This window comes from Ixodes scapularis, unplaced genomic scaffold (genome assembly GCF_016920785.2).
Source record: "Ixodes scapularis isolate PalLabHiFi unplaced genomic scaffold, ASM1692078v2 ptg001131l_1___fragment_3__unscaffolded, whole genome shotgun sequence".
Taxonomy (NCBI): domain Eukaryota; kingdom Metazoa; phylum Arthropoda; class Arachnida; order Ixodida; family Ixodidae; genus Ixodes; species Ixodes scapularis.
In genome coordinates, this window is record NW_024610104.1 from 695,001 (window position 1) to 702,500 (window position 7,500).

The window sequence follows — 7,500 nt, forward strand, 5'->3', positions numbered from 1 at the left end:
CGTTCAAGGGGAACAATTGCAAGCCCCTATCCCAATCACGAAGGAGGTTCCACGGGTTACCCAGTCTTTACAGACAGGGATAAAAACACGCTGCTTCCTTCAGTGTAGCGCGCGTGCGGCCCCGGACATCTAAGGGCATCACAGACCTGTTATTGCTCTGTTTCGTGCGGCTAGGAGCCGCTTGTCCCTCTAAGAAGGGTGCAAGGTGCAGAGAACCACGCACCTATTTAATAGGCTAGAGTCTCGTTCGTTATCGGAATTAACCAGACAAATCGCTCCACCAACTAAGAACGGCCATGCACCACCATCCACCGAATCAAGAAAGAGCTCTCAATCTGTCAATCCTCCCAGTGTCCGGGCCGGGTAAGTTTTCCCGTGTTGAGTCAAATTAAGCCGCAGGCTCCACTCCTGGTGGTGCCCTTCCGTCAATTCCTTTAAGTTTCAGCTTTGCAACCATACTTCCCCCGGAACCCAAATACTTTGGTTTCCCGGAAGCTGCCCGCCGAGTCATTCGAGTAACTCAGGCGGATCGCTGGTTGGCATCGTTTATGGTTAGAACTAGGGCGGTATCTGATCGCCTTCGAACCTCTAACTTTCGTTCTTGATCAATGAAAACATTCTTGGCAAATGCTTTCGCAGTAGTTCGTCTTGCGACGGTCCAAGAATTTCACCTCTAGCGCCGCAATACGAATGCCCCTGTCTGTCCCTCTTAATCATTATCCTGTATTCCAAAAACCAACAGAACAGAAACAGGATCTTGTTCTATTATTCCATGCACTGTTATTCAGGCGAATCGCCTGCGTTGAGCACTATAATTTTTTCAAAGTAAACGCGCCGGCCAAAGCAAGGCACCTGATGAAGGGAACCAAGCCACGACAGGCATGATGTTCAGCACGGGCCGTAACGTGGTGTCCACGCACTTCCCGCCTGTAACTGAGATCCAACTACGAGCTTTTTAACCGCAGCAACTTTAGTATACGCTATTGGAGCTGGAATTACCGCGGCTGCTGGCACCAGACTTGCCCTCCAATGGATCCTCGTTAAAGGATTTAGAGTGTACTCATTTCAATTACGGGGCCTCAAAAGAGTCCCGTATTGTTATTTTTCGTCACTACCTCCCCGTGCCGGGAGTGGGTAATTTGCGCGCCTGCTGCCTTCCTTGGATGTGGTAGCCCTTTCTCAGGCTCCCTCTCCGGAATCGAACCCTGATTCTCCGTTACCCGTAACAACCATGGTAGGCGCATAACCTACCATCGACAGTTGATAAGGCAGACACTTGAAAGAAACGTCGCCGGCTCGTGGCCGTGCGATCAGCACAAAGTTATCCAGAGTCACCACACAAAACGGACCGAAGCCCGATTGATCTTGGTCTAATAAAAGCACCCGTCGCCCCGAGGGGCTTCGGGCTCACTGCATGTATTAGCTCTAGAATTGCCACAGTTATCCAAGTAGGAAGAAACGATCTAAGGAACCATAACTGATTTAATGAGCCATTTGCGGTTTCGCCTTGTTTCGGCATGTACTTAGACATGCATGGCTTAATCTTTGAGACAAGCATATCACTACTGGCAGGATCAACCAGGTAATCTTTTCGTGGTGGGTCGCCCAAAACCCTACCAACGCGCGGACGCGGGGCCACCGTCAGGCGCCCCTTACGAACCGCAAACACACACAACGCTTAGGAATTACTTCCAAATCCAAGAAGAAATGAAGCACGTTCGAGCGCGCAGCCGGAATATCCCCGACCGAGGTCGGTACCGACGCGGCAAGAAGCGCAAAAATTTCTTTCTCGTCGTAGCAACAGAAAGTCGTACGCCAAAAAAATCATTGACGACGCCTTCGCAGCGTTGCCGAGCTTTCAGGTCCCGTGAGGACGCGAGGACGCACCCCGGCCTTCGGTCAGAACGCACTCGTCATTTCACACCGTTCGGTTAGCGCGGACGCTCCGAAACACCCTCCTCTCGCATTCGTTTTCAAGACACAGGTGCACCCGAGAACCGACCCCAACGGCAGACGCCAGAGATCGCAGGTACCTTGCTGTAACGACCATGCGGCGGAGGCAGCGGCCGAGACGGCGACGAAAGGCGTCGGCGACGTCGTCAGACGCCGCTCGCACCAATCGAACGCTCGACAGACCCCACCTCCACATAATAGCACCGATAAGTATAAAGAAGATCCTTCAAGAGCATTCTGTACATAGTTTGGGGTTATCAGTTTCGGTGACTGACTGACTGACTTACTGACTTACTGTCTCTCACTTATGTGGCTCCTCGTTATTCAGTATCATTTATTTGTCCTTCTTTCTTTCTTATTTTTTTGCCCTCTCTCTCTCTCCTTATATATATATATATATATATATATATATATATATATATATATATATATATATATGTATGTATGTATGTTTGTGTGTATATATATATATATAAATGTTCTTTTTTTCCTGTCTGCCTCTATATATACATACATACATCCTACCCCTATAAAAAAATTATTTCTCGCTTTTTATTAAAAACGTGCTGACCCCTGCTTGACTCTGATTACTTCTTTTCGACTTTCAGTTCATGTTAACATGGTCAACAGAAAGTTTATCGACTTTCTTATTACAAAGTAAACCAATATTTACACGGGGCGTTTCATGCGTTTTGAATTGTGTCAGAGCCGAACAATGAGCGCTATAGTAAGTGAGATTGTCACTGCTTTTAATCCGAATGCTCGCGGTATCGCGCGTTTACGGCAGGCTTCATAATAGGCAATTTTCTTTCTTTACACTACTCTTCTTTGCTCACTTCATTGTTTCTACCATTGGTTTCGTTTGGAAGGCCCCGCCACTTAGTTTCCGACAAAGTCCTCTCAAGGAACGAAGTGAGAAGCACGGGATTAACAAAAGAAAAAGATGCGTGTTTTCTAGCGGTTACCCGTGTCGCTTTGCGACACAGGCTTTCTGGCGCTTTCAACTGGGCGAGAGCCGAACAATTTACCCTACTGCACTTGCGACGGGCAGCGCTTTCAAACGGAATACTGGAAATCTCGCTTACTTTTCTGGCAAGTTTGATAGGAGACAAATATTATTCTTTTCACGCGAATTGTTCGCTCTATTTCTAATCTCTCTCTTCCGTGTCCTTGGCATGGAACGCCCGCTTCGTCTCCCACAAAGTACTTCCGAGGAATCAAGTGCAAAACACGCGACTTTAAAATGTGCGTGTTTTCTAGCGGTTACCCGTGTCGCGAGGCGACACGGGCTTTCTGGCGCTTTCAACTGGGCGAGAGCCGAACACTGTACACTACTGCACTTGCGACGGGCAGCGCTTTCAAACGGAATACTGGAAATCTCGCTTACTTTTCTGGCAAGTTTGATAGGAGACAAATATTATTCTTTTCACGCGAATTGTTCGCTCTATTTCTAATCTCTCTCTTCCGTGTCCTTGGCATGGAACGCCCGCTTCGTCTCCCACAAAGTACTTCCGAGGAATCAAGTGCAAATCACGCGACTTTAAAATGTGCGTGTTTTCTAGCGGTTACCCGTGTCGCGAGGCGACACGGGCTTTCTGGCGCTTTCAACTGGGCGAGAGCCGAACAATTTACCCTACTGCACTTGCGACGGGCAGCGCTTTCAAACGGAATACTGGAAATCTCGCTTACTTTTCTGGCAAGTTTGATAGGAGACAAATATTATTCTTTTCACGCGAATTGTTCGCTCTATTTCTAATCTCTCTCTTCCGTGTCCTTGGCATGGAACGCCCGCTTCGTCTCCTACAAAGTACTTCCGAGGAATCAAGTGCAAAACACGCGACTTTAAAATGCGCGCGTTTTCTAGCGGTTACCCGTGTCGCGAGGCGACACGGGCTTTCTGGCGCTTTCAACTGGGCGAGAGCCGAACACTGTACACTACTGCACTTGCGACGGGCAGCGCTTTCAAACAGAATACTGGAAATCTCGCTTACTTTTCTGGCAAGTTTGATAGGAGACAAATATCCTTTTCACGCGAATTGTTCGCTCTATTTCTAATCTCTCTCTTCCGTGTCCTTGGCATGGAACGCCCGCTTCGTCTCCCACAAAGTACTTCCGAGGAATCAAGTGCAAATCACGCGACTTTAAAATGTGCGTGTTTTCTAGCGGTTACCCGTGTCGCGAGGCGACACGGGCTTTCTGGCGCTTTCAACTGGGCGAGAGCCGAACACTGTACACTACTGCACTTGCGACGGGCAGCGCTTTCAAACGGAATACTGGAAATCTCGCTTACTTTTGTGGCAAGTTTGATAGGAGAAAAATATTATTCTTTTCACGCGAATTGTTCGCTCTATTTCTAATCTCTCTCTTCCGTGTCCTTGGCATGGAACGCCCGCTTCGTCTCCCACAAAGTACTTCCGAGGAATCAAGTGCAAATCACGCTACTTTAAAATGTGCGTGTTTTCTAGCGGTTACCCGTGTCGCGAGGCGACACGGGCTTTCTGGCGCTTTCAACTGGGCGAGAGCCGAACACTGTACACTACTGCACTTGCGACGGGCAGCGCTTTCAAACGGAATACTGGAAATCTCGCTTACTTTTCTGGCAAGTTTGATAGGAGACAAATATTATTCTTTTCACGCGAATTGTTCGCTCTATTTCTAATCCCTCTCTTCCGTGTCCTTGGCATGGAACGCCCGCTTCGTCTCCCACAAAGTACTTCCGAGGAATCAAGTGCAAATCACGCGACTTTAAAATGTGCGTGTTTTCTAGCGGTTACCCGTGTCGCGAGGCGACACGGGCTTTCTGGCGCTTTCAACTGGGCGAGAGTCGAACACTGTACACTACTGCACTTGCCATGGACAACGCTTTCAAACGGAATACTGGAGATGTCGCGTGCTTTACTGCCAAGCTCAATAAGCTCATACACATACATGATTTCTGCGACAAATAGGAAGACAAAAAGACCATGTTCAAGCATAATATAGGAACATTGACACTTTGCACAAACAAGGGAGGTCAAATGGCAGGTTTTTCTTCCTTGTGCAGGAAACTTTATTGCAATGTCAGAAGGGAAGTTCCACTCTAGAATTGTGCGCTCAATAAAGGAGGAAAGGAAATGCACTTGAAAACCTTCACAGTTCAAGTAAGAAAATATTTCGAAACGACAGTTTGTTTTCTTGCAGGGAGGAGAAGAGGGGAGAGAGGGAGGGAGGGAGCGAGGGAGGGAGGGAGGGAGGGAAGGAAGGAAGGAAGGAAGGGGGGGGGGGTGCCATGCACGGTGAAGACCAGAGTGTCGAACCGAAAACCGAAGCGAACGAAAAACCGGAACCGAGGAGTTAGTTTCAGCCGAACCGAAACTGACCCGCCAACTTGGAACTGTACGGAAGAAAATATAACTGTCTATTAGTCTGACGATGAATAGAAGTACAAGGGTGTACGGCAGGGATAGCTGAAAAAAAAAGGCTCTATGGACTTGGAGCGGCAGCCCAAAGTCGATGACGACGAAAAGAAAGCACACAGTTTCGGAAAACAGGCGGTAAGAAAGCGACAAATTAAGTAGCCGTCATGTCGAGTTGATTGCTTAGCTCTATTTAAGATGAAGGAAAAAAAAGAAGTAGCACAATTGATGCTTACTTGCTAAATTGAATCAACCATTATCTTGTAAAGAAAAAAAACCTCAAATGCCAATCACCTGTATATTAGGCGACCCAACAGACTGATAACTTTTAAATTCAGGCTAAAATATAACACAAAAAAAAAACAAGGAAAGACAGATATGTATGTAGCTTGTCATTTACTGCTCCATCAAATTTAAATAAAGCAATTTATTTCTCGGCACCTGAAAATAAGCGAACCCTACAAATGAATGGAAAGATACCCGTTTGCACTCTTGAAATAGTGCCTATTGCGAAAAGAAGCACCAGGTAAATATAATATCACTTTAGCTTCTTCTTTTTCTTTTTAATACGGTACGCTGTTGGTTCATCTTAGTAAAATATATAAAATAGCGCAAAAAAGACGAGGACAAGGAGTATACAGGACAGGCACTCACTTTCAACTAGTTTTATCCAGGAAAAGTAAACATACATATATAGCTTTTATTCACGATAAGTGCCGAGGGCAGCCGGGAAGGCGGCAATAGCCCCGGATGGTTTGATCGTGCTGGGAGACACCAGCATCCCAGCTCAAATATCTTCTGCCCTTAAGAATATGTGCTGCTTTGCCTGTCGTGTGTATATACATGTTCACTTTTCCTGAATGAAACTAGTTCAACATCAGCGCCTGTCCTGTATACCTCTTGTTCTTCTATTTGTTGTGCTATTTTAATGTCCTACATTACTTTTGTGCTCCCGCAAATCGAAGCAAACCAATAAAAAATTCGGTTCGACACTCTGGTGGAAACTAAAAGCTTAGAAAGAAAGAGGAAAAAAAGAAAAAGGAAAACATTTCTACAATAATGATAAGCAGGAGGAGGAGGAGAACAAGAAGGCTAATAATGTGGAAAAAAAAGACACGACCCAAATAAATCAATACAAAGGATGGTATAAGTCATGCATACTTACCACATGTAAAATTAATTAAAAAAAAATTAGAAAAAAAAATGTGTATTTATATATATATATATATTTTTTTTTCTTTTATCCAGAGGCTTTGGCGCACGCGCAGCACTGCACTGCACTGCACTGCACAACACAACACAACGAGAGACTTTCCACAAACACACCACTGCGTACGAGGACACGACCACGTAGAGCTGCACGAAAACAAGCGCCATAACTTAATAAAAAAAAATAAAAAAATCCTTTCACTGGACGGACGGCACAAGAACGGAAACTGCTCAAAGAGCACACACACACACGACACATATTAATGAATTAATAAGGGGCACAAGTAGAACCTAGTTGGGCGATACGTAGGACACGGCACCCACACGAGAGGCCTTGCACAAGCACAGCACTGAGCACTGAGCAGCAGGTCACAGGACAGAAGTGACGTCCACGCTGAGTAGGCCGAAGGCAGGGAATTACGGACGCACGCGAGGTCACCCACAGGCACTTTCACCGGAACCACGCCACAACACCACGCTGCAGAGCGCGCACTGCAAAGCGAAACCATGCGCTCACCTTCGGAAAGCACGGAGGGCGGGCGGCACAGAGAAGCAAAAAGACGTCAAAAGCACATCGCGATGAAGCGGCGGCGAATGAACACTACTCACTGGTGGAAATGGATATCTCCTCAAGCGAAAACATGCAATGACCACGCATGGTTTAAGATGCACGTGGGAGACGCGCACACTTTCAGAAACCAGGTACGCCAACGCACGCGGGCAATAAGACGGACAAAACGCGTCGAAAATACATCGCGTGCAAGCAGCGCCGACTGCATACTACTCACGGTTGCAAAGGTTTCTTACAAGTTTGCACTCCAGAATCTTAACGCGTTGGAAAGCGTCCGAGCTCACCAAGAACTATCACTCCGCAGGAACAACGCAAAGCAGAAGCAAAAAAAAAATAATAATAAAAAAAAAAAATGTAGGAGACCGCTAGATA

The 7,500-nt window shown here is 46.6% G+C and overlaps 1 non-coding gene across 1 annotated transcript in view; it reads right to left on the reverse strand.

Annotated features, from left to right (window-relative positions):
• The window catches only part of LOC120845859, a 1,816-nt gene extending 231 nt beyond the window's left edge, over positions 1–1,585 (reverse strand). The window contains exon 1 of the ribosomal RNA XR_005716916.1: positions 1–1,585. This exon is cut by the window's left edge and continues 231 nt beyond it. This is a non-coding gene — a ribosomal RNA (small subunit ribosomal RNA).
• Positions 1,586–7,500: the final 5,915 nt, after the last annotated feature.